Genomic DNA, 26,901 nt, shown 5'->3' on the forward strand with positions numbered 1-26,901 from the left:
GGACATCATCAAAAGGCGCAGTGTCAAGGCCAATCAGATAACAGAGATACTGCGCCGTCCAATCAAATCAGGCAGAACGGTGCCACCGAATCGATGCGTCCTATCTCAGGGCATAGCCAAATTAAATCCCTGCAACAGTGCAGAGCACTCATCTAGTGTATTGAACGACCTAATCAATAGCAAAGAGAACTGTTACCATCCAATAAATCACCCGTGTTCTTTAGGACCACATAGTCTATAAAGCAGAGAAGGGAACTCCAGGCATTTACAGTCGGCAACATTAGTTCAAGGAAAGAAACCATGGGTGGGGAAATTCCCTGCTCGATGCGACACAGAAAGAGCTCACGGTGAACGGAGACCTGGGCGAGCTGCACTCGTAAATCGTCCTCTGAAATGCAAATATCACGACACGTCCTCAGCCTGTTGGAAGATGCGTAGTGTGTAGTGTAATCTTTACTGTGTAATCAAAGGCGGTGTGGGTTAAGTTACATTGGAACACATGAGCTAAGGTTTAGGGAGTTTGTACTGGATGGCAGGGCGGGTGTCTGAGAGGAAATACTGTTTAACTGTTTTGGTGAGAGGTGTAACAGACAGCTATAAAGGGCAAAGTAGATAAATGCAAATTTGACAAATTTGATTAAAGGCCACAGAAGAGAGTCTGGAGGCATTTGTATACCAGTCGGTAAAAGAGAAAGCAATGATAAAATCCACATTAGACAAAGAGATCCAATAGCCGATAGGGCATTTCCTGTCCCATTTTCACACATCGTTTACTGTTAGAGGACCATTACCCACAATGCTATTACCATTGTTTTGCACTACAGTAAAATCAAACTTATAAAGAAAGGTCTCAAAACCTTTACTTCGTATCGGCTGCAAAATCGAAGCAACCCTAGTCATAGTACGGAGTCAAACGTGGCCTTTGAGAACAAAATGCTAGCATGCTATATAGCATATGAACAACAGATATATTGAAAACAAAAAATATATCGGCCAATTGTTACAATTTACTGGCAGATGGCGACCAAATATTCGGTCACAGCAATATATTGGCAACATTACGATTCAAACACTGTACACATCCTTACTACTGCTACCATCTTAAAATAAACCTACTATAACATATTATACATATCTTAAATAAGCAGAGGTGGAAAGTAACGCATTACATTTACTCGCTTCGAGTTTCAGTTTACGCCAATACCAGAAAATAGAGTGATGGAGTTGGAGAAGTTAGACTTCGGTAGTGCACCTTTCCTAAATGTAAAATGCCATCGAACTCTGACTGCTGAAAACAATGAAGTAAACCCCTGATCATATTTAAGCAAACATTTCAGCTTCAAAACAGGATTATGAACGCCGTGCAATCTAGAATCTTATAAAAATGCTATTTAATGCATTTTGAAAAGCCTCACCAGCACTGTCGTAAAAATAACAGTTCAATCATATTGTTGAAAAAAACAGCAAACAATGACAAAGGCAAAAAACCACTACGCGCAACTGTTCACTTAAACTATATAATGCATCGGCAGCTTCATAAGAAAAGACTAAATAACAAATGCAAAGCTCTTAAAAATATGTAAACATGGCAACAACGCGAGAGCGCACTGTGAAGCTCTGAACATAAACAAAACACAGCGTCTGTCTGTATTTTAGTTAATATTGCCTCATAAACCATAAGTCTTAGGCCGAAAACAGCAGATAACTATCAAACATAGTTACTTTTTAAAAGCGGGAGCTGTTTTTTGCAACACCAACAATAGTCATAGTGCCTAAGTAACTTTTACTTTGAGTAAATTTTAAACAAGCTACTTTTTACTTTTACTTGAGTAGATTTTTTGACTGGCAATTTTACTGGTACGTCACGTACAATTTCATCAAAGTACTTGTATTGGAGTATAATATTTTTTTACTTTTTCCACATCTGAAAAATAAGTTACAGTGATATATATATATGATTAAAATTAAATCAAAAGAAATGTAAGTCTTGAGATAAAAATGTGTAAAGGCGACCGCTCTCTCCTGTCCTCACTCTGTTAGTTCTTATGTTTACAGAAGACGACTGTGAGAAATCTCTCCTGTTTCATGCACTTAGTGCTTGAGTTCTTATTTGTGCCCAGACTGTAATGGCACTGAATAACATTGACAGAAAAAGCCTGAAACAAGCTGCTACAAGACAGTCACGATTGAGGTGTAAAAACAGAGCATTAGCATTACCTGACACAACCAACATTTATGCTAAAGTTGATTTTTTTTCTAAAGACATCTATGGGGTAATATGATTCAAGTGCTAAAAGTAGCAGTGGAAGGTTAACAACCTGTCAACCAACAATGAGTATGTAAAGAGCTGTTTGTTAACATTCAAGCAGACCAATAATGAGAAAAGGCAAGCATCTGTGCCAAACTTTAATTTCTATGCACTTGATACTTTACATGCTTGCATTTCATAAATGCCAAATGATACACATGTTATGCACTAGATGTTCTAGAGATATAAGACATGCATTTTATTCATTGTTTCTCCAGAACAGACATTTCTTTGGTCATATACTCCACTACACCTCAAGACTGAAAAGAGCAAATATGTAGTAAATTAAGTAACAGACCGTTCCCCACAAACATCTTGACCAATCTAAAAAGGTATTTTGATTGAATGCACATGGTGGCAGACTGACCTTAAATGCAATTAAATGGATATTTGAGGAAATAACCAATTCATTGTTTTTTGAATTAAGGATGTTTGTCTAGATGATATATTCTTGGTTCATTCAGCCCCTGCTCTAGGTTTCCTCTCTCTCTCTCTCTCTCTCTCTCTCTCTCTCTCTCTCTCTCTCTCTCTCTCTCTCTCTCTCTCTCTCTCTCAACATCGCTTACACTGACTGTTAAGATGTGGAAATGGTCAGGGCTAAATAAAGCAGTGGTCACACTAAATACAGTTTTAACAGAGTCTTAAGTGTTTGTTATAAACACATGAAGCTTGCAGAATAATGGTGAAGGACCACCACTTAATGACAACCAACCAACCAACCAAGGAGAAAGATTTGCATTTTCATGCAACTGAAAAAAAACACCTGCCCAGGCTATTTCAAAATTTAGATGAATGGCACACTAAGAAGGAATGGAGTGATCATGCTTTTCAGTGTGTGCGTGTTTGGTAGTGGTACTATGAGCTTTTCGCACAACTCCCTTGACAACAGTGAACTTGATCCCCTGAAACCTCTGAGGGCCTCCGAGAACAATGGCTCGCCTGGAGAGCCTGTGTTCTTGTGCAACACTGACCGTTGGGTGCAAATTCCTCAAGACACTCTTCACAGTCGGCGCACCTCTTTCACCAATTACATTAAAGGGAAAGTGTCACTTAAGCATAAGTATTTAAACCATTCTTCAGAGCACTGTGAAACGTGGGTGATTACGTTTGACCCGCTTTTCAAGTGACATTATAGAACGACGAACAGCTTGGTTCCCACTTTACTGAGCTCAAGGTAAAATATTACACCTATAATTCACACAATGCACCATATGCTAAATTTGACGTGAACAAAAACCCCTGCAAATTATGCAAGTGCACTTCTGTTCAATAATAGTACCTATTGTCACCAACTGTACAAAGTAAACCACCACATCGCACCAAAACCAGACAATGGTATCATTCGTCTTCCTCTTTTCAAGCCAATAATGTGAACACCAGCAGCCGCATAATCAGCTCAAATCCCTGCGTCAGCATCGGGTCGAGTTCAAAGACAAAGCAGCCCAATCACTCGGGCAGGAACAATGACCGCTGCTTATTGGGTGCCGCGCGCTAGCAACCGCTGTCATGAGCGATTAGCACAGATGCTGGCTTAACCTATCTGTGATGCAACCTACTCCCCAAAGGCAAAAACAGAAAGAAACCAGACCAGCGAGATTAGCACGTCGCCCCGCCTGACCTACTTTGGGACCTGGTTCCATCATTAACTGCCCAAAAACAGCACGGTGAAAGAAATATGACAAATCGGTGCCATAAATGCTCTTCCTCTATTGTGGTATGTGCTAGAAGCAGGTCAATAGATGCCATAGGGTGTAGTCAGACGAGCATGTTTTACGGTTATAGATCAACCAAAAATAAACATTCTGGCATCATTTACTCACCCTCTTGTTCTTTCAAAGCTTTATGACTTTCTTTCTTCAGCAGAACACAAAAGAAGAAGAATTGTTAACCGGCATCCATTGACTTGCATTGGTTTTGTCTCCGTACAATAGAAGTGAATGGGTGGTGGTGCTGTTCGGTTACCAACTTTCTTTAAAATAGCTTTTTCTTGCGTTCTGCAGATTTTCACTTTTATACAAAAACACTGCCAATCCTTCTTTTAAAAATGTCATGAAATGGACAAATGGAGCTTTCTATCTTTGATGTATTTTTGTCCGATGAGACTCATGCTTTTAGCAAATAGTCAATTGCTTTAGTTCACGTTTATGTCATGATTTGGTACTGCTATATATCATTTAGGGCGAAATTATACTCTTCTTTTCCCTAACTCAGATTCTGAAATGACATTATTACCAGAAATTACCCTTCATTCTAAAAGTGATTCTCCAAATGCTTTACTCCAAGCGCATTCTATTGAGCAATCGATAATGCTCCCCGCTAGCCTGTTTTTTCATAAAGCACACAACCCTTGGCACAGGAGGGGGTAGTTAAAGCCCTTTTCTTGTTTTGGCTCAGCAAAAGTTGCATCAAAGTCATAGTGCAACTTCTCTAAAAGGACAAACTTTGAGTCAGCAAATAGTGATGTTTAAAGCCATTAGGTAATGTTTTCCATAGAAAAATACTTTCACATCAGCAGCAGGAAATTGGTTAAAGTGATAATTCACCCAAACATTTAGAATTTATCATCATTGATTCGCCCTCATGTTGTTTTAAACCTGACTGACTTTCTTTCTTCTGCAAAACACAAAAGAGATTTTGAAGAACGTTGGTAACAAACATTGGCCCTCATTGTATGAACACAAAACCAGAGACATTTCTCAAAATATCTTCTTTTGTGATCCAGGTTTTGAACTAAATGAGGGTCAAGATATGATCACAGATTTCTTTAATTTTTTTAGATGACCTTTAAGTTTGTTTGAGCATACCAATCAGCTAGGCAAAGCAGAAAAAACATTTTTACATTCCATCTTGAGGCACTACTGGTTTATAAATCACAAACTTTAACTCTGTCTAACAATAGCTGCTGTGCTATAGACTCAGTTATATGGCAGGCTAACTTTGAAGCACCTAACAGCAAGGTCCGTGGGTGGTGTAACAGCGGGTCATCACAGAGGCAGGAAAGGTTATCTGAATGTTGTGACATTGCTTCAGGGTGAGAATAGCTGTCACTTCTCTTTCTGAGGTGGTTTTCACAGTATTTGTGAAATGAGATGTTGACTCCCTCTCTCTCTCACACACAGAGCAATGGGGGAGGCACCATACGGCTCCATTTCAGGACTTGACAGAGAGCAACAAGAATGGGAAGTATGAGAAGTAACATGAGGACAAGATCCAAACTGCCAGGATTCCTGGAGGACCAAAGGGATTAGGCAACAGTTATAGCTTTCCTGTAGCTCACCTGGCAGAGCGTGCCAATAGTAAGGTCATGGGTTTCATTCTCAGGGAGTGCACATCCTGATAAATGTATACAATGCACTCAAAATTGTTTTAGTCAAAAATGTTTTGGGTAAAAGCGTCTGTTAAAAAACAATAATATTTATATTCTTTTCGCAACATCAAATGGAGCTGTGTGAAAACAAAAATATAGAAAATGTGAAAATATGTTTGGAAATATCGACTTTTCCTATTACTTACTCAGCGTAACTCTACTGTCACAGAAACAAATATCAAGTCTTTAGATTCAATAGTAGCATCTATTTGAAGAAGAGGTCATGAATAATGCTGAAGGCTGTTTTGATGTGCTCCGGCACATACGTAATGGGGATGTGTAATGAATCCATTTACCTCCGTTTAGGGGAGAGGGTAAATATGGTGTGACCGCCTACAGCTACAGAGGTAAACACAGAGTAAGCCAGTTGAAGCTCGACATTCTATGGACGGTTTCAAAGCAACAACATAAACAAAACGTTACTGGGCATGCACGCTCACCTCCACAAAGAATAAAAGTAAATTATTTCTGATAAAAAGCCAAAGCAATACGTAAATTACATAAGCTAACAAGTTAAAAGTATGTCTAGTCAGTATCATTTTTGGTTACCAGTAGAAGAACTGTTACTAGGGTAAGCTTTAATGCGATAAAGTTACACGAACCATTTAAGAAAAAAATATCTATTTAATAAAACGAATATACAATAAAATTCAACAAATTGTTGAATACAATTATTATACAATAAAATAAGTGCGTTCAATTAAACCATCTATAGGATGAATCAGCAAAAAATTGTTTTAACAATGGCTGTCAGATTTAAAGGATGAAAGAGTGTGCTACAACTAAGGAATCCAATGCTGAAACTCTATGATCATTTCTATACATCTTGTTATCTTGCTTGGTCATAACTTACCCTGAAAATACCCCAAGAATAAAATCAATATTATAATGCATTACGAAAATGAAGCCTATTATTATGGCCATCAAATGTTTTAGCATTGATGCATCTTTACCAATAAGAAATGAGAACTATCATTAAGAATAATGATATTATAATGGTGGGGTGGTGGCTTAATGCTGATTAAAAAACTGCATGCACATCTTTAAAAATTATCTATAAAAATAGCCAGACAAACAACCAGCATAACAAACAGAGTAAGTGATAGCCGCCTGAGCAAATAAATGACCCTCAACAACACTAGAGCTCAATGCAAGCCAATAATCAATAGCAAATGAGTTGAACCACCCCCAGTGAGTTCTTATCGCAGACACACTAGTTCTTCATCTGCAGGTGAACCAAGTGCACTGAGGCCGTTTCCAGGAAATCACCACAACAGGACTCTTAGAAGAGAAATGACTAATGGGTAACATATTAAAGGTCTGCTAAGCCCAGTTAACCGGAGCGAGTTGTTATCTACAGTGATGGAGGAACTACAAAACACAAGGTATCTCCCCTTTGGCATGATTCTCCTGTTGGTTGTGAATTGTGCTGGTTTTTTTAAACACTCAGACCCTTAGGACGGGCTATTTTGTCTTCTAGCCCGCTGCAAGTGGGATATGCGATGCCTAAAGGTCTGTTGGAACATGATCTCACTGGACTTGTACAGAAGGGTTGCATCATATTATTACCTGCCAAAAATCAGTTACTATGGATAGAAGATCGCCAGTATACTCATTCACTGTTCCCATTTGAATGCATTAGCAACTGCAACAATGACCGATAAAGACAACTTGGAATTAAATCTTCACCTTTGAACAGTTATAAAAGCAGGTAAACATCCAATTCAGGACAAAGTTTTGAAATTACCAATGCAAAATGATATACGACGGCCAATATCATTCACACAGAATTAGGGTTGGGCCAATAGACGATGACTTCGTCAACGTGATTCCCATACATTATGCAATTTTCGCCATCAGGAGGGTCCGAGGTCGTCCGCACGTCCCACCAACGCACAGCACATTCCCAAGAGAAATGTTGACAGCAGATTCCACAGTATGATTTTTGCACATGAGTTGGAAGCCGCTTGGAATTCTCACAGTCTTGAAAAGTGGTCGCAAAATGCGATTTGGTCGCAGTCTGGAGCCCTGATGTAATTGTTTTAATGTTTTGGCAGATGGCCATCTAGCAAGCTGATTAACTCCCAACCCTCACCACGCCCCCTATGTCAGCGTCCATCACAATGTTTCACTGTAGCCATCGTCCGTTGGCAATTTAGTAGACATTGCCCAACCCTATAGACAATATATACTGCTGGTTGAACCACCTACCAAGAACCACCTTCCCCTACTAAGTAAACAAGTACTATAAACTGTCCAGCTCAATCCACGTTGAGGAAGCCGTCATGAAGAAATATCACTGGGCATTTCATTGTAAGGTGTGAAAATAACAACAAGCTACAGCCGAGTGGAATGCTGTGTGTGTAATACACAGAACAGCCCGTCCTGAATTGTTCTGCTCCAAATGCTCTCTGAAACAGCTGTACCTTTTCCATGTCAAAAACAGAGCCCTGTTAAATATAGTTTTTTCCATTCTCCTTAGAGAAAAAAAGAAGCCATCTTAGCACCGCCGTGCATTTATACTCACCACACTATCAGCTCTATTTCCGCAAGGCAAACTCTTTTTAAGGATCCAACCCAAGTGTCTCAGCACCTGCAATAACATTACAAAAAAGATCAATGAAGCAGATGAAAAACAAAATTCACCTGCAACACACCTAAATTTACCCAACTCCTCTGAGGTCAGTGAAGGCATGTTTGTGGATTTTTTCTTAGCTGGGTCTCTAAGAGCGAACAGTCGGCAAATAATAATCAAATAAATGTTCCCCTCAGTTTCAAGATGCATCACCCATGAGCTCAGAGATAAAGCATTGATAAACTGCTGTTACCATGGAAACAAATTATGATGAAAAACTGACCATTCATTTCCATGAAGTGCTGCAATTTGAAATGGCAATACTTTATTTTATTTTTAAGTAACTTGTGAAGCATCATCAGAATACTCCGAAAAATACATACAGTCTTGCCCCTTTAGTGAAAGTGACCTATTTGTCAGTTATGGTGAACCATACCTGAAATGTGACCTCTGCATTTAACCCATCCAGAGAGTAGTGAACACACGCACAGCAAGTCGTGAACACACGTATACCCGGAGCAGTGGGCAGCTATCACTGCAGCACCCAGGGAGCAAATAGGGGTAAGGTGCCTTGCTCAAGGGCACCTCAGTCGTTACCTGCCGGCCCTGAGGATTGAACTGGCAACTTTCTGGTCACGAGAACTTTCTGGTCACTAGTCCGACTCTCTAACCATTAGGCCACGACTGCCACGACACCTTGATCACCACGAATGAGGTGACAAAAGGTAACTTTCAGTCACTAAAGTTTTGCTGTTGACGTTACAAGAGCGATGATGTATACTTTTGACAATAATAAGTTAAGGGCACACCTACACCCCTGCCACATAAATGAACAAAACTAGTTTCTTTTAAAGGGTTGCGATTGACTAATCTTCCATATCGTGACATATCCGAGTGAAACGGCTTCTGAAATTAGAAAATATGTAGGGTGGGGCTTTATTTTGCCCTCCCTTTTTGATTGGTTTGTTTCAAGTTGTGCCTGGAGGGGAGGGCTAAAAATGACTGGCAATTGCACGTATAGTCCTAGATTTTTTGGTTGTTTACGTAATGTGAAGAGTTGTTGTTAGAGGGGGAGAGGAGCTTTATGTTCTTGATTAAGATTAGAAGTACAAATGCATTTAAAAATAATGGTGATCACGGATAAATCATTTATAATAATCACTGCAACACTGTGTAAAACACTGTTTGATTTTATTGTGACCAAGTTAAACTAATGAACAACCTGTTAGCATTGCTTCGTAACACATTGTTTGCAGCTTTTATACGACACACGTTGTTTATCTTCTTGATCTGCAAAATAATGCAAATAAAAACTGATAAATTTGCTGAGTTATGATTATTTTCATCCAAGACAGGATATGAAAATCAACCAATCAAGTACAATCAGCTACACAGACTATTTATTGCTCTGTTTCACCTTGTATAAAGTATAAACTGGAGTGCGATTTATGCAGAGATCCATCTTATCATTAACAAACCCTGCTGTCACATCGCCAAAACAGGGTGTCTAAATTATGGTCCTGAACTTAAAACTTGCACTGGCACATACCAGCAGCTAAATCAAGCCTGAAAGTTAAAACAACAAATCATTGAGGGCAGTTTTCCCAGCTCAGGTCTTGAGTTAATTTCTTTATACGTGAATCACGGTCTTCTGTTAACTGAATGTGATGTTTATAGCGAGCGAGAGTTAATTTCCACGGGCGAGAACTGAATCGTGAGTTTTTGGCGAGTTTCAGTGGTCTCGTCTACAAAGGTTAAGCCTCAAGTGAGACATTCTGAGAGGATGAAAACTACTTCCTTCATACAACCAGCTCGGAGTCCATGTCTCCTGTGGGTCTCTGAGACCGTCTTTGTGCTATTGCACCTGCTGTATCTATCTGTTTTGCAGAGCTGCGTACGTTCCAATTAGCTCACATTATTGGCCTGAATTTGCCAAGCGATGAAGCAGGTGTTGTTATGATGGCGAACCAAACTAAATATGTTCGGAGAGACAAGACTGGTTAAAAATCTACGTAGGACATCAACTCTGTTTGATTTTGAAAATGTCACATTTGTGTAGGCCTACTCGTTTTTGGTTGTTGAGTCAACTTTTTTTTGATGACATCCCACCAGCCACCACACAAAACAAAACACCACCGTAAGACTGAGATACAGAGATTACAGCAGGTCATCGTGCTAACTGCGGGATGAATTTAGAAACATTGTGTCACACCGTTGACTCGCCTTTTAGCAGTGCATATCATCAGCTCTCAAACACTTGAAACAGGATGAGAGAGGGTTTGGCTCAACTAAGCAATTACATTTTAAGGCTAAACCGAGCTAACTGAGCTGAGACTTGTTTAAATCGACAACAGTAACGTTGATTATGTTCATTAAAAACACTAAACTAAGGTCCATGTTTTTCCCTGATAAATGCAAATCAAAACAAAGCCTTTTCATTAGGGGATGTAACGTTTCACCGTGAGACGGTTTAAAATCTATTATGGTATGTGACGATTCTAGTCGGTTGAATGTTAAATCAATCGCAATACATGGTTTAAACAGCTGGGGCCACTGTGTTTACTGCAAACTTTGTAAACGTGGATATGCTGATATTTCTTAAATGTAAAAAAATTCCAAGTTAGGAAAAGCACGCTAAAAGCCTAATGCTAAAAGAAGACCCCCTTTCTTCAAGTCTCCAAACTAAATTGGAACTCAACGTACATAATACAAAAATATTTTGGTAATCTTCACAATAAACCAGCTAAAGGGAAACAGATGTCACCATTTCCTTTCAAAGAGCAGTTAGTCTATCCACCTACACGCCACTGTGTGCTCGGCTGTGACACTTCTGTAGGCTATTGGCGGCTTTTTCTGTCTCTCATAAGGAAACAAGGAGACACTTCCCTTCCCCCATCTCTAGCAATAAGGTAACGTAGGGGGATGTTCGTTAACAACTGTTGATGCACCTGCTTGATAAACCACAACACTTTCTCTATTGTTCAGACAATCTTACATCAGACAGGAAAGCAGGCTGATAAAGACCGTAATCATGTGTGATTTAGACTGAGCCACGGCAGATCGGGCACAAAGGTTACACTTTGAATATTCATCACTAAATGGCGGTTGCCTTGACGTTAATGCTAAATAATCTGGGAAGGTGATAGGGTCTGTGAAAAGGTGGGAAAAAAAGCCTTAGAAACACGTTCTGAAAAGGTTTTCGGACTGACATTTACTCATTTTCAAAATCTACTGAGCCGTAATGCATAATAGGTCTTGCCCCTGACATGAAGAATGTTACAGAGGATAGACATGTTCCCTCTTTTCCTACCCGCATTTAGTTAAAAAAAAAAGCTGCCAGCCCCAGCCTTTTTTATAGCGTAGTTGTCACTAAACAATTTTTCTACATTAATAAATCAAACAAAAAATTATCGACACATATTTTTCTTCAAGACTTTTTAACATAAATTGTGGCTGAAAAAATGAGATTGAGACTGTTGCTTTAAGGCCGCATCTTAAAGTGTTGACTAGGTGATGAGAATGAATTTAGCTCAGGTGAGCATCTAGTCAACACTTTATTCTGCCTTAAAGCAACACAGTCTCGATCTCATTTATTCTTCAAATCTTTAAAAGACCGATCTTTCAGACAACCCAGACAGGCTTTGTTTTTCAAAAGTTGATGTTGCTGCCATGCAGAGTCCTTTTTGCTCAAAACTCTTCTGGCTCTAATTCCAAACTGCACCTTCGCAATTCAGAACAGATGCGCATCTTCGGGTCGAAAGAAAAACAGCTTAACCTCAGCTTTCATCCAATTTCAGATGAATTCAATTAAACAAGAGTTTCAAAGCACCCATATGGTGAATATTTCCAAAAATGGCTACATTAACATGAAAATCTGAAAAAATTCAATACAAACCCCTTCAAGCTGTTCTTTTTTTGGCCAGTCAAACTGTAAGGTTCGCAACAAATACATGAGTTAAATAGCTTATTAGACCTCAATTTTCAATCCTTCTCCACCAGTCAACATGCAAACAAATCGCACGTCTAGCCCCTTCATACTCACTGTTACTATGGCAACACTTAAGAAAGCCTGACAAAATGAGTTTAGAGTTAAAATACCATTTGTTGCAGGTTCATAATTATATATATAATTTAGTGATTTCAAAAGCAACTGCAATTAAACTAACAACATACTATTCCAATTTACTATTAGTCGCTTTTGATAAAAGTGTCTGCTAAATGACTAAATGTAAATGTTCCACATCCAAAATTGCTATAAGCAAACGCTATAGAAAAGTGGTGACACAGGATCACTGAAGTTCACCCTACTTTATCTCTAAATAGCGCTTGCATTTGAAAAGTTGATCCTTGAAACAATATACCCTGCTGGAGTGTAGTTATGGCTTTTTTAGTGATCTACAACACCTGTGAAAGGTTTAAGGTAGTTTTTTGTGTGATCTGTGAAGTGGTCCTGACCAACAGGATGCACAGACTCTACTATTAATTAGGGATGCACCGATATGTACATTTTTGGTTAATAACGATAACCGATAATTCGTTATCATTGGTATCCTATAACGATATATTGGCCGACATACACTATCTAAATATTAATATAAAATTCCCTAAGACTGAAACAAAAGACTACACAACTGCTTTTATTTGAAAACATTGACTGCGAGGAAAGAATTAGTTCTCTTTTTTTCCCCTGAAAGTCATAAAGCCTACTTTACACAAACCTTCTGGTATAATTTTTATTTAAAAAACAAATGATTGATGTTCTTCCAGAGCAACCCAGAAACATTTTCTTTATAGTCACATGTCTAACAGGTCTCAAGACAGACAGCATTGAGACAGCAGTCTGATTCAAACAATTATGTTCTTATAATTTACACATTTTACATACGTTATCTATACACAGTACCTACATAACATTTTTTTTTGCTAATAGCAGTAAGTGAATGATCACGAGGGAACGATACTGTACTGTACAGTATTTTAACTGTGAGAAGCGTGCAGCTGAAGAAGTTCAACCAGACGAAATTATTTTTTATTAATCGGTTTTAATATATCTACCTAAATTTTATAATCTATAAAATCGATGAATTTGCGGTCATATTGGTATCGGCCAGTACATTTTCATTTTTTATGTTATCGGTATCGGCCGATGCCGATATGACCACTAATTTATCGTGCATCCCAAGAATAACTAGAATAAATGGAAATTTCAGGTTATAATAAAAGAAGTCATAACCTTTTGTCCCTTGTCCCTGGCAGGCATTCAATTCACAAGATCTCCTTATTTAGCATACATAATTTGTCCTCTTACACTTCATGACAAGCTCTGAACTTCATGAAATATCTTCTTCCAAGTGCACTGTGGCAAATGGCTGTAGTGCACACTGAAACAGCAAGAAATGAACTACTGTAGCAAATGGCTGTAGTGCACACTGAAACGGCAAGAAATGAACTACTCCCTGTTACCGATAAGCTAAATTGTATTTGTGTTGACTACTTGTTTGTGTTTAACTAAATTCAGGAAGTCATTTACCTTTGGCGTGGCATGTCAGCTAGTAAATCATGAGAGAAGTTTCATATCTGGCTGAACAATCCCTTTAACTGCTAACTGACATTGCTTTGTTTACCTAAAGCTTTGACTGTTTGTGCAAACGACACAAAATACATTCATTAGTGTCAGGTCAGGCTTAACCCTAACTGACACCTCAGGCATTTAGCGAATTCATCTGTGTGATGGTCCAAGACTCCTTAGACCACATGTGAACATAACTCTGAGTGCTCTAACACTGACAAAAACAAACAGTCGCAGCTCAGAAATGAAAAGGGGAGCTTTTCTTTTCTTACCATGTGATCAGGTCTTGCTCCAATGTGAACCTTTAGCAGCAGAGAAGTCTTGACAATCTGGATATAAAAGAAAAATACAATCAATGCTTTGCTATTTGTTGTGGAAATTAAATATAAAGTGTGCGTTTCCTCTAACTCTAGCAATAACAAGTAGATTTCATTCTGATGGTTTTCAAGCAGGTTTCTTACATTTCCTATTAGTCAAAACAAACAGATAGCCTCCACCCTTAATCATACAATTAGCTGAGCCAAATACTGCTGTCAGGATGGTCAGGGCACAAACAAGCAACATTGCAAATGCTTTGTTCTAAAATTAATGTTAATATACCCGTGTTAGCACATGACCTGATTACAAAAACACTTGCATTGCATTTTCAATTGCAGCACATGCTGCATTCACTACTGCTTTCATAAGATACCTTACAAAAATATCTGAAGCTCAAATAAACAAATCAGAGTTTGACAGGTCTGACAATGATTCTTGGATTTGCCAACACGCGGCATGTGTCGGCCAATAATCGGTAGGGATGTACCGATCCGATACTCTGGATCGGATTTGGCTCCGATCCATACCTTTTTGAATGGATCGGGTATCGATCATGCGCGAGTCAGCACAACCGATCCAAATCCGATACCAAATTACCAGCAATTGTTGAACGGGGAGCTGTATTTAAGTAAATAGAAAACGTTAGTTTATTTTGAGAAAAATGCATTTACTTAAAAATAATAATTAAATACTTTGAAATTTATTTTGCGTAATGGCCCGACAGGCGAGTTTAGTGGGGAGACCTTTCAGGACCCAACTTTATGCCTATATGGAAATTTCAGCGCGTTGAAGATGTCGCAGATGTGGAAATATTTCACGCTTGAAACAACAGAAAGCAGCACAGCTGCCAGTGTGTAAGTACTGTTGCGCGTTACAACACGACACATTTAATCAAACATCTTCAGAAGCATCACGGAAAAGATCACGAAGAGTTTGTACAAGCGAAACGCAAAAAGGACGAATTAAAGCACCAAACCTTGCAGGAATTATTTCAAAGGCAAGAAAAACTTCACAAAGACGACAAAAAAAATCTGTAAAAATCACAGAAAAAGTTGTGGAATTTATTGTACTAGATAATCAGCCTCTCTCTGTTGTGGAAAATGTAGGCTTCCGTCGCCTGAACCGCGTTAGTTTACCATCGCCTAAATACATTTCTGAAACAGCTTTGCCCGAGTTATTTTATAGTGTCGTCGCATGTTGCGGATCAGTTAAAAGATGTAAAATCTTTGAGCTTCACTGCTAATATTTGGAGCTCCGACGTGTGTCCCATTCCCTTTTGAGTTTAACCGCGCATGGGATGGATTCTGGTTACGCATTGCAGAGTGCTGTGCTACATGCTAAAGAGTAGGGATGCTCCGATCCACCTTTTTTGCTTCCGATACCGATTCCGATACCTGAGATTCAGTATTGGCCGATACCGAGTACCGATCCGATACTAAGGTAAAAAATGTAAAGTGCACAATTACTTAATAAACTATGTGCATTGCAGTACAAGACATCAGGCTCGACTTAACATAAATTTCCTGACCCCGTAAAACAAAATAACAAACTAATGATTCAAAAATGTAGTAAATAGTTTATTAAACCAGCACCGGTGCAAAACAAATGAAAAATAAAACAAAACTTTTCACTATCTTTGGACAAAAGACATTCAAAATTAAAGTGCAAATTAAGCAGCTGAATAAAACAACAGCTTCACTAGCTTGATAAACGGGTATAAATAAATGGAAACAAAATCTCTTAATAATTTTTAAGAAAGTGCAAAAATAATTTAAAAATCAATTCGCAATAAAGCAGCTGAAATTGAGCAAAAAAAGTAATAGCTTTACTGCTTAAGATATATTTTAAATAACATGAATCAGATCTTTTTAATGCTTTAGTCACTAAAGCAAAGTCCACTTAACTAAACTAAAGTTTTAGTTTAACATCCAACACAGAAACAGATGAATAAAACACTAGCTTCCCTAGCTTAGTAAAACTGCACATGTTTGTTGCATTTAACGTGGCATTTTGTGGCACAAAATTCTCATCCAACCAGTGTGCGGTTAAACTTAAAAGCGACACGGGGGACACGTCGCAGCTCCAGATATCTGTTGTAAAACTCACCGCATTGACATCTTTAATTTTTTCTGATATGTGTTTGCAGACTTTTCGGTACAGTTCAAGGTAGAGATAAATATCAGACAAATATTTACGCTTCGGCGTGTCGTACTGCGGCTCCAGGTGGTTTATAAGGAGTCTGAAGCCATTATTCGCAACGACGGACAGCGGTTGCCCAACCATAACAATGAAAGCGGTGGAACTTATTGGCGTAGCTGTTGTAAAATAACTCCAAATGACAGATATTTTGGCTCGCTCCATGCTGTTCGCTGCTATATGTTCACGTGCACTACGTACAGAGCACGTTGCTAGCGTACGTTGCTAGCGTATGATGTCGCACGTTGCGCAATGCACTGCCGCCCACGAGAGAGTTTAAGCGCCGGTGTCTCCATGAACTTTTACATCGTCTAGCACAAATTTTATGTCAGATCGGGTATCGGTGACAAATTGCACCGATACCCGATCTAGAATTTTATTACGTATCGACGCCGATACCCGATACGAATATCGGATCGGAGCATCCCTACTAAAGAGTTGCGAGGATCACACAGAAGCAGCGTGATTTCAGCATCAATCAAAGAAATGCTGGATGGTTGGAAAATACAGATTGTCATTTGGATGACTCCATAGCTTAATTAAATGTAATTTATTTCAATTATAAGTTTAGCACAGTGTTCTTAATAAAGATGTCCGTCATACTGTTTATATTATTTATCTAAGTTTTGATGTATTTCATGAATATGCAAAGCTTGACTTTAAGCAGATAAATTTAATGACTGTGTGAGTTACAGACATTCTAAACCTTAAAAGGTCAACAATAACTGATATCGGATTTGGATCGGTATCGGCCGATATTTGAAAATTCAGTATTGGAATCGGATCGGAGGAGAAAAACTGGTATCGGCGCATCCCTAATAATCGGTACCTGAATGAACAAATTTTCACACTATTGGTCATAGTTTAAAAACAGCCGATGATCAGGGCTAATATGTCCTGTCAATCAAAGGAGGACAGGAAAATGCAATAAATTTGTGCTCTGTATATGGAAAATGCTAAGAAACATCACCAGTTTGATATTGAATATTAGAAGTCATTATGTGAATTAATAACATAATATAATCTTCTGAATCACTATCGGCAGATATCACTGTTAATAATCAATTATTGGTATCGTTATGGAAGTTTTGAAGATGCATCTCTCTACCAAAAACATTTTTGGCCAAGTTGTTCTCCAAGTCAGTCTACTCAAAATGACTTGTTTTCTACGCAGATGTTGCTTGTGACTATAACAATGTTCTTTCACATGCTCAAACTTAACCATTTATATAAATCTTGGTCGGTCTATTATTGCCTTTACAACTCTGTAACCCATATACCTGTAAATATTTTTTTTTCTTTAATTTGCACACCTCTGAGCGATTTCAATCTCCTACACACTATTTATTCTGATTCGATCTCACCAGTGAATTGAAAATAGCAAAACACCTCTGGAAAAACTGTTTATGATCTGAATACAGTCACAAGAAAATAACATTAACAAAAGAAATGCCCTTTTATACGGTCATGGTGAGTGAGTTCTATAGAAAAATGCCACACTAGCGTTATATAGGTAAGCAAGTCCCACAAAATGATGCTGTTTATGAAGAGGTGGCACTCATGATGAAGTGAAGGATTCAGGATGCATGACAGTTGCAGTCAAAATACAGAACCTTTTAATTTTTTACAAACGAATTTGTAACTACACAATTTAAACAATCCCCATCCCCTATTATAACAGCAAAGTTTAGACTACTTTAATAATTGAAGAACAAGTTTACCAATTATAACATGCATGTAATATCTGCTATGTTTACATAGTCACAATGACTTCATGATTTCCTGAAATCATATTTTTAAATCATAAAACAACGGCTTAAATTAGATCTGTGAGTGGAAACCGATCACATCAAAATGTCAATTTTCATCAAAGCACACAGAGAAACAGGTTAAAATAGAAACATGTTAAATGCTTATATTGAGCAGGTATGAGGTGAACACGATCGCTTTTTGAAGATGTTTGCTCATGAGTGAATTTGATATATAGTAATGCAAAATTGCACTTGCTACACATGTGTTACAGTCATCTGCTGTTCAGCCACACAGAGTATGTAACGTTACCACTCATGCATGACGCATGCGAACATCCAAACCGTTTAGCGCATGTTTATGTAGAAAATCTTGTTAAAGTAGTGCCGCGCCATAGAACGACGCATTCTGTTTGAATGGCCGGTCTCAGTGCAACAGTGAAAAGGGACCCTGCTGAAACAGTGTCGCACTGTGCCGCGTTCCACACATTGTTTAAGGTTCATACACCGGTAATACGGTTTATTAAAAAAATCATATAATAACATAACAACACACCGGTATTCGTATGAACTGGTACACCGCCCAGCACTACTGGGAAGTGAGCTGATAAAAAAACACATCTAAAATAAGTCCACCATCTAAGCCTTTTTCTCCATCCTATTTAAACCAGCTAGGCACAAGCACATGACAGCATCTCTTTTTACTTTCTGGCGAGACTATCATTATGGCATATTTTTCTAGCACAGCTGCATTTCACCATGGAGATGTCCTTTCCTGAACCTTGACTTCCACCTTTTTAGTGGTCCAGAGATGGGCACTGTGAGGGCGGCGGTGCGGAATGAGAGAAAAGTTTAATTGGGTCATCGGAGACCTGAAGAAGAGACGTGCGAGAGCGATGAAGGTCAGTGGAGGCAAAACGCGATAAGGTTGCACGTGCTTAAAACTGCTTATCGGAGAGAAAAGAGCAGAGGAGGCATACTGGTCGAGAGGCCAAACAGAACCACACAAACAAAAAGCCACAAAAGAGAGGGGAGAGTGTTAATAATTCTACACATTGTGTGTTGTTAATATGAAGACCAAATGTGTCAAATTATGACCAAATTGGCTTAAATAAATAACTGCGTGTAAAACTTGGATAGATTTAGGGATGTATGATTCAATAAAATATCATTGGGATCTGACAAATACTGCTTACACAATTTGAAATGGCATAATATCACATTTAAACGGCACATAGAAAGCAATGTGATATCTTCACACTATGCAATGTTTTGCCCATGCTCTACTGCCAAAAAAACAATTTTTACTCTTTCAACCAAATTCAGACATAATTTAGCTCAACCAAAAGTCAACTAACTAACAATAACGATACTTATCGACGATACACCTTAATCAATAACGATGGATTTTTTTCCTAAATAACACTCAAAAGTTATGTATAGAAATGAAGTTTGGGTGCATAAACAACCCACGTACAGTCACTTGATTAATTATAAACAGCTTTTCTCTTTTTTTAGACAGTCATTTTTTTTACAGCGTTTGCAACCTGCATGTTAGAATTTTGCTGTTCTTCTGTGCCTGTGCATGCACATCCATTCAGCAAGACACATTCACATCCACTATTCAACAGCGTATAGGATCTAACACATGCCTTCCAATTATTCATCATCACCACAGCTTTTTATTTGTATTGATTTTAAAGTTGTTCCCGTTTAAACTTTTAAGCGGTTTGACTCAAAGCCGTTTCTTCTGATTTATGTTTGTGCTGTGCACATCCGACACATGCGCGTGCACAGACTGCACTGCCAAAAGTGCCAAACCAGGTTATCCTGCAGGTCTCGTTCCTATTCCTAGCTGTTAAATGCACACAATATCATGTAAACAGCAAACAGGGTTCAAATAAACACAGTTGGTTATGTGTTACGTGAATGTAAACAGTAGGGATGCATGGGCTGGGTATCGAGTACTCGATACGTTTTAGGCACCGACCGAATTGCTTTGATACCAAATAGAGTGCATACTAGGGATGCACCAAAATGAAAGTTCATATTAGCTCTGTGAACACACAAAACAATTATGGACATGATTCATATATGTTAAAGGGTCACCGAGAAAATAGTCACACTTGGCTACTTCGCGGTCAAAAATTACCAAACTATATGCAATGAATGGGAAATATGAAAAAATATGAAATATGAAATATGAAAAGAGAATCTTTTGGTGGTACAAACTACAAATCAGCCACTGTGCAGAGAGAATTTGCACAACAATCAAGGGGGGGCACTCTGTTTTGTTCTCTTGATATTTTAGTCACCCACACAGACACACACTAAGAAAGATTGGAAAGGCTGCAACGGAGCAAATTTTGAGAATGTTAAATAAAATCAATAAATGAAATAAAAAATACTAAAGAGTCTCTCTCTCTCTCTCTCTCTCTCTCTCTGACACACATGCACAGGAACCTAGAAGTTATACAATTCCATTACACATGTTTTTCTTTACAACTGGGTGACATTGATCTGCTTTTCAAAGATTGGATTTTAACGGCATTAATGCTGCCTAATTGACGATCTCTAACGCAGAGAAATAATGCATTAATTAAACCATTTAAAATATAAAAAAAAAGTTTAATAAAATTGTAAATTGTTAATTGAACAATTATATTTATATAAAAAAATGTTTGATTAAATTGTGAAAAAATTGATAATAGTACTGTTTTCAATGGGGAGAAAATTTATAATAATTATAGTATAAATATTAATTAGTACAACTCAATTCTCAAAATGCAAAATAAGACATATTTAAACAAAAATATATTGCATATTGCAATTTTTGGTTAAACGCAACCTCTGGGTGAACTACCCCTTTAAGTGCATTGTTATTAAATATTTACTCTAGGTATCTATCTCAGCACACAGGCATACACACAAACACACAGCCAGTTCAAAGAGTAATAAAATGCACGGAACTCCAAAAAACATAATTCACATACACTATATTATATTGCGAATTGTTGGCATCCTTAGTAAACAATGGAGGTGTATCAGCATCTTAAAGTGACAGTACCTAATAAACCTGTTGCCGTCTGTAGTCTATTACCAAAACATCTGACAGTAATACAGTTCATTGGGAATACAGTGGTAAAATTCAAACCTCATTTGCTGGTCTTAGTAAGGTCTGTTAAAATCTATCAATAATTTTCAATATAAAATAATTTGAAGCACGATATCGCTGATCACTTTCAGCAAATACAAACTCAGCCCTAACATTTCATATCATTTTCTTCATCAAGTCAACTTAAAATTGTTATAACATAGCAATAAACGACGTATGAATTTAACAAAGAGTCCAAAGTTGTACCTCGATACGTTATCGTTTTCAATACGTACAAGCGGATATAACCTTCTGTAATTTCAGTCGCATGGTGTCAGCCTGCTACTTTGACTGCACCTGAAAACTCCGTCCAATAATTGTATGGCTTAAGACTGAGTTTGTATACATGAGTTTATTTATATCCTTTACTTCAGTAGAGCATACCAACATGAGCACCTTAAAAGAAACTGGATCTCCTGTCTATGCAATAAAACCACTGGTTATTTGTCCATTTTTAAGCATGATTCCACTTACAATGTGGAAAATACCAAACCATGATTGATCTTAATCTGATAACTCAAATCAAAAATCATCGCAATTAATAGCTTGTTTACTGAGGAAGTGGACCATCTGGATTAGCCTGCGGAAGCTGCTGGAATTTGGAAAACGATAAATCAAATCAAGTTTGTTACAGAGCATGCTCACATAATATATCATTGTTTCGCTTCCAGACTGCGTGTTGATATCTGTTAGGCGCAGGAAATTGAAGGAAATACAGCTGCCCTACATAAAGTTTCAAGATGAAAAGCCACTTCACCTATAAGCTCAACAAAACAGTGCAACAATGTTAGAATAATAGGCACCAGATGAGTTGTTGTGGTGCCATAATATGATGTTGATTTTAAGATTATTCACAACAATGGTGGTTCAAAGTTTCCTAGAATTTTAAGGAGTACAAATAAGAGCTAATTTGTAATAATAACCTGGCTAGACCATTTTAAGCAAGTGTCAACTTTTATGGGTTTTTTAATGGCTAATGCTGATGCAGATACCGATCAGTGTTTCCCACATGATTTTGAGAGACAATGGTGCTGATGACGTCACACAGCAATCAGCATATTTGTGACGGCATCACGTCGTGTTGGCTTTTGGCCTAGTTATGGCATTTGAAATCAGTTTTGCTTCTACTCTCCGATCACATTACATTGTATTTTAACACAACTGATTGCTATTTTCACATATTATCTGTTCTGTTGTCAGACAAACTGTTTCACAAACCACGACCCAATAACATCATGTGTTTAATCCAACCAGCTGTTACTTTAAGTGCCGCAAAAATTTTACTGAACTAAAACTGCTAATTTATAAACGCGACATCGTCTGACAAAATAACCATACATTTACAATGAAGAGCGGATATATGAGGTGATTTTGGCCACATTACTTGTTTGTCTCATGCAGCACACAGCCTTTACTGCTGCTGCGCCTCTCATCAATGTGTTGTTGTGTTATGAGCACTTTTATATTTGTATTTTTTATATTACAAATTATTTCTCATTACGTCATATCAAAGTGGCCATAGTAACCTTACTGATTTCTTATTCCTGCGGAACTGAAAACGCACATGCAAGCGTGGAATGCAGGCATAAAACAGAAAAGTAGATAATGATCTAAAGCTACATACAGTTATGTTAACAATATCAGTATTTTAATATTTAAAATGAAATGCATGATAGACGGATTGATGTTATTTAATGGCAGAATGAGCTGTAAATGTGGTGAATGCATCTTGAGCACACAGAATAAAACTGAGATGAGAATGTCTCCGTTTCTAAATTCACAGAACTTGAAATTTCTTTGATTATAATGTTTTTCACTAAAAAGCGCTTGATTAAACATGATCGCTTAGCACTGTTATCTGTGCGTCCATGCAGAATTTGCGCAGATTCCTCAGACGGAATCATTTTTCATAAACATTGTGCCGACTTCCATCCAAGCATAATGTTTACATTTCCTCAACAAGAACATGTAAAATAATCTTAACATCATAATCAAACAAGTGTTTAGCCTAATTTTTTTAGGCCGTATCGCACATCCCTAGTGTCCAGCTGAAATAAAAGCATTTTAACTATACTGTCCTACAAAGGCAAAGTGCAGTAACTACACAAACACTGAAACTGAGAAAAATGCTAGTATAGTATACCCCTTTTTACTTTTCCCCAAAAAACATGCGTTGTGTGTGATTGGCTGCTAATTCTGTCATTCATGTTTGCTACAATATGTTACATGATATTTCTAATTTAATGCAGGATTAAGCTGAACTGTTAAATAGTAATATCTGAATAACCTTGCCTGGAGCGTTCAGCTAGCACTAGGAAAATACAAGTATCAGAACACTATTTGGATCGGGCGCACTAAAAATGTGATCGGGACAACCTTCCCAAATTGCCAAACAATCAATATTATCAGTTAATAAAATCAACCGATGACCAAAACAAATCCTGATAATAGACAGCACGCATAGGTGTGGGCGCTCTGACGATCCTAAATCGAGATCGATCTTGAAGGCGTCCACAATCCACTTTTCAACACAATCGCGAGGATCATGATCTTGTCTGTCGTCTGAAACAAGAGGTGTGTTAGACTTCATTCAGCGCTGCACAGACCCTTTGGCATATGACATTGAAGCACCATGAGAGCTCTGTATGCTTTCGAATCACTCGATAACATGCTGCGAGGTCTCACGTGTGCGATACAGTGCATTAGAAAGAGCGGCTTGTTATGATGCGATGTTAATCGATGAAGCACCACACATTTTCTCAGTTTCAGTGTATTTTGCGATTTAATCTCGTTTCCTGGCTGTATTCAGTTCCGTGTTGCGGACGCCGAATCCTGCTATTTAAATCTGTCATCTGCCTGTTCTGCGTGTACCTGCTACACACGTGATGCTCACGGATTTTTACGTGTCTCAATGTGTGAGGTCATCAACACATGAACATAATTTCCAGAGTTGCCCTGAGAGTTTATTTCAGGTACATTTAACTGTTTGAGAAAACTATTGTCACTAAACTACATACACTGGAACTCAAGTGTCTATTGTGGGAGCGTCTTCACGACTACCCATCAAAATAGAACAAAGGTTAACCTTAAAGTCAACACACTATATTAACTAGGAATTTAAAAGCAGTTTTCTATAGGCTTAGTAAATACTATAGTATAGGCTAATACGGTATTTTTATGTGGACAAATATATTACTATTGTATAGTAAAAAATGGACAACACAAAATGATGTGGCCCTAATTGATCCATTTGTATACAACAATGTCCTTTGTTATTAACCAGTCCATTTATGTGATCATTTGTGCTTTTTAATGACGATAACAGACGTTTTATAATTGTACTACCTGTACAACAGTTTGGCATGTGCTACAAACTTTAAACCTCTGTAGCATCGTTGCAATGTGCAGAAAAGTGAATGTACCGCCCAGTATTTCAATTGAGATCGTGAATCAAGATTCTTTGTTATGAAGACCATGATATGCTTTTTTGGGAAGATCGCACAACCCTATGTGCACATGCTCTTGACTTTGGAACACAAGCTAAAAATGTGTGCACATCTTGTTTATCCTCAGATAGCAGTATAAGTGTCAATTAAATATGCTTCAACTGTAGGTCACACAACCGTATCTATAGACTGAACCATCCATAAGCCTTCTAGCCATTCACCTACATAACCATGCGTTCTTCTAAATTCATAAATGTAAGCATTATTCCTGAATCTTTAAAGCATGCTGAACCTGCGGAAAGCAGGCGCCATGTACGCATCTGCCTCCAGCTAAAGTATAATTCCTCCATCCAGATTCCATCTGACTGATGTGCTTGTGCTTGGCTTTTTACTTTCAGACAACAGATACCATGATTTCCATCTATCACAGCTTGGTAAGACAAGGTTTCCCTTTGCCTACACGGAGTGCCAATACCCTATTATACAGTCTGGCCTTCTTTGTCCAAGCATTGGTCTAATGGACAAAAGTAATAGGGTAAATGACGGGGTCCTTCTTGACAATTGTTAAATGCATATTATCTGCGAATCCAAGAGATAGCGGTCTAGACAACAAGGCTGTCTGTGAGATAATGGTCTCGCCAATATGACCAATCTACTGGACAAAACAGCATAACAGCAGTTTCAATGAAACAAAATAGAAAAACTCACGTTAAAACGGAAGCAGAAAGATAATGTGAGACATGCAAAACAATTTACGCGGTGTGTGTGCCAGAAAATAATCTCCCTCCTTAATGTTTACTGATAAAGCATTAGGGCAAATGCACAAAAACTGCATTGCTGGGATTGTTCTAGGGCTGTGATGGTGGCAGTTTATTAAAACCACGTTGGTAATGGACAAAATGTGGTGGTTTTAGGGCTGGGCGATATGGCCAAAAATTAATATCTCAGTATTTTTAGGAGGAATAGCGGTATACGATATATATCCGGTATTTTTTACCAAAAGGAATAAATGGTTACTCGAAAATCAAAGCCTTTATTAAACCTTCATTTTAACAGTTTTTGAGCAAAATAAAATGCAAATACAGGGTTTTCCCTCCCTGTTTACAAATAAACAGCTTCACAACATATTTTAAATTATATAAAATATTTGATAAATAAAATACAGCACACGCAGTTTTCATTTCCCAATCTTCAAGAAAATTAACTGTCAAACTCATATATGGCTCGCATGTCCTGCTTGACCATAAATCGGATGTTAGCGCGAAATGAGACACTTTTGCGAGCCGCTCGGAAAGCTTCCGTCTGCGTCAGAGCTTCTGTTGCAAAGTACTTGCGACTGGGTAACTGGTATCTTGGGTCAACGGTTTTTAGCAGCGTTTTAAAACCTTCTTGTTCCACTGTTGCAATAGGAACCATGTCTTTAGCAATGTGATAAGCTACCGCCTTAGTTATATCGCACCACTTGCGACTTTTCTTTCCTCCATGTCGCATGCTACCTTGTGTGCTGGAGCAGGCAAGCGGGCGCGATCTGGTTCGCGCAGAGCGAGCGCATGCACGGCATCAAACCATATCGATATGAACGATATAGGCTAATCCCGCATCGCGTTGGGTAAACATATCGATATATCCCTCCAACTCGGTATACCGCCCAGCCCTAGGTGGTTGGGAAATATTTTACTTATATCAATATTATTTATATTACTATTATTTATATATGTTTGCGTGTAGTAAACACATCATGAGTGGGAGGGAAATTTTGGCCAAAATAAATGAGGATGAAACATACGACCATGTTTAATGCACGATTCGTGAAAACGTCATCAGTGAAACGGCACACTACAGCATGTGAAACATTTAAGTAAACATCATCAAAAAATTTAAAAATTTAAGAAAGTGTTGCAGTGACCCTTACAGTCCTTTACAACTCCATTTGAAACAAACTGTTTAAACTTACCTTGGTGTTCCTATTCAGATTGCCATAAAAACCTTTTTCCTACTCATTGATAGAAAACTAACATTGTCCAGCTGCACTAAATGCGCGTTCAGAAGATGTGCATTGTAGCGCAAATGAATAGATGTCTCTTCGCAACCGCGGCAAAACCTGCGCACACTCCAAGACCATGCAAGCCGGTTTTGATTTTATGCATCTGTTCATTTCACAACAAGATCCATTGCAGAACCCGCAGAATAACCTGGGTTTGGCCATATAGGCCCGTGCTC

At 38.1% G+C, this 26,901-nt stretch overlaps 1 protein-coding gene across 3 annotated transcripts in view; it reads right to left on the reverse strand.

Annotated features, from left to right (window-relative positions):
- Positions 1-26,901, reverse strand: part of tbl1xr1a (TBL1X/Y related 1a) — a 48,550-nt gene that overhangs the window by 8,563 nt on the left and 13,086 nt on the right. Inside the window, exons 2-3 of one of the 3 annotated variants that reach the window (XM_079482463.1) lie at positions 14,092-14,148; positions 8,203-8,268 (exon numbers count right to left, since the gene is read on the reverse strand). The gene's annotated coding sequence lies outside the window, so the exon portion shown is untranslated. The remainder of the gene's footprint in view (positions 1-8,202; positions 8,269-14,091; positions 14,149-26,901) is intronic. The other 2 variants (XM_079482464.1, XM_079482465.1) reach the window with 2 other exon arrangements.

The sequence above is a fragment of the Barbatula barbatula genome, assembly GCF_947034865.1.
Source record: "Barbatula barbatula genome assembly, chromosome: 20".
NCBI classification, from domain to species: Eukaryota; Metazoa; Chordata; class Actinopteri; order Cypriniformes; family Nemacheilidae; genus Barbatula; species Barbatula barbatula.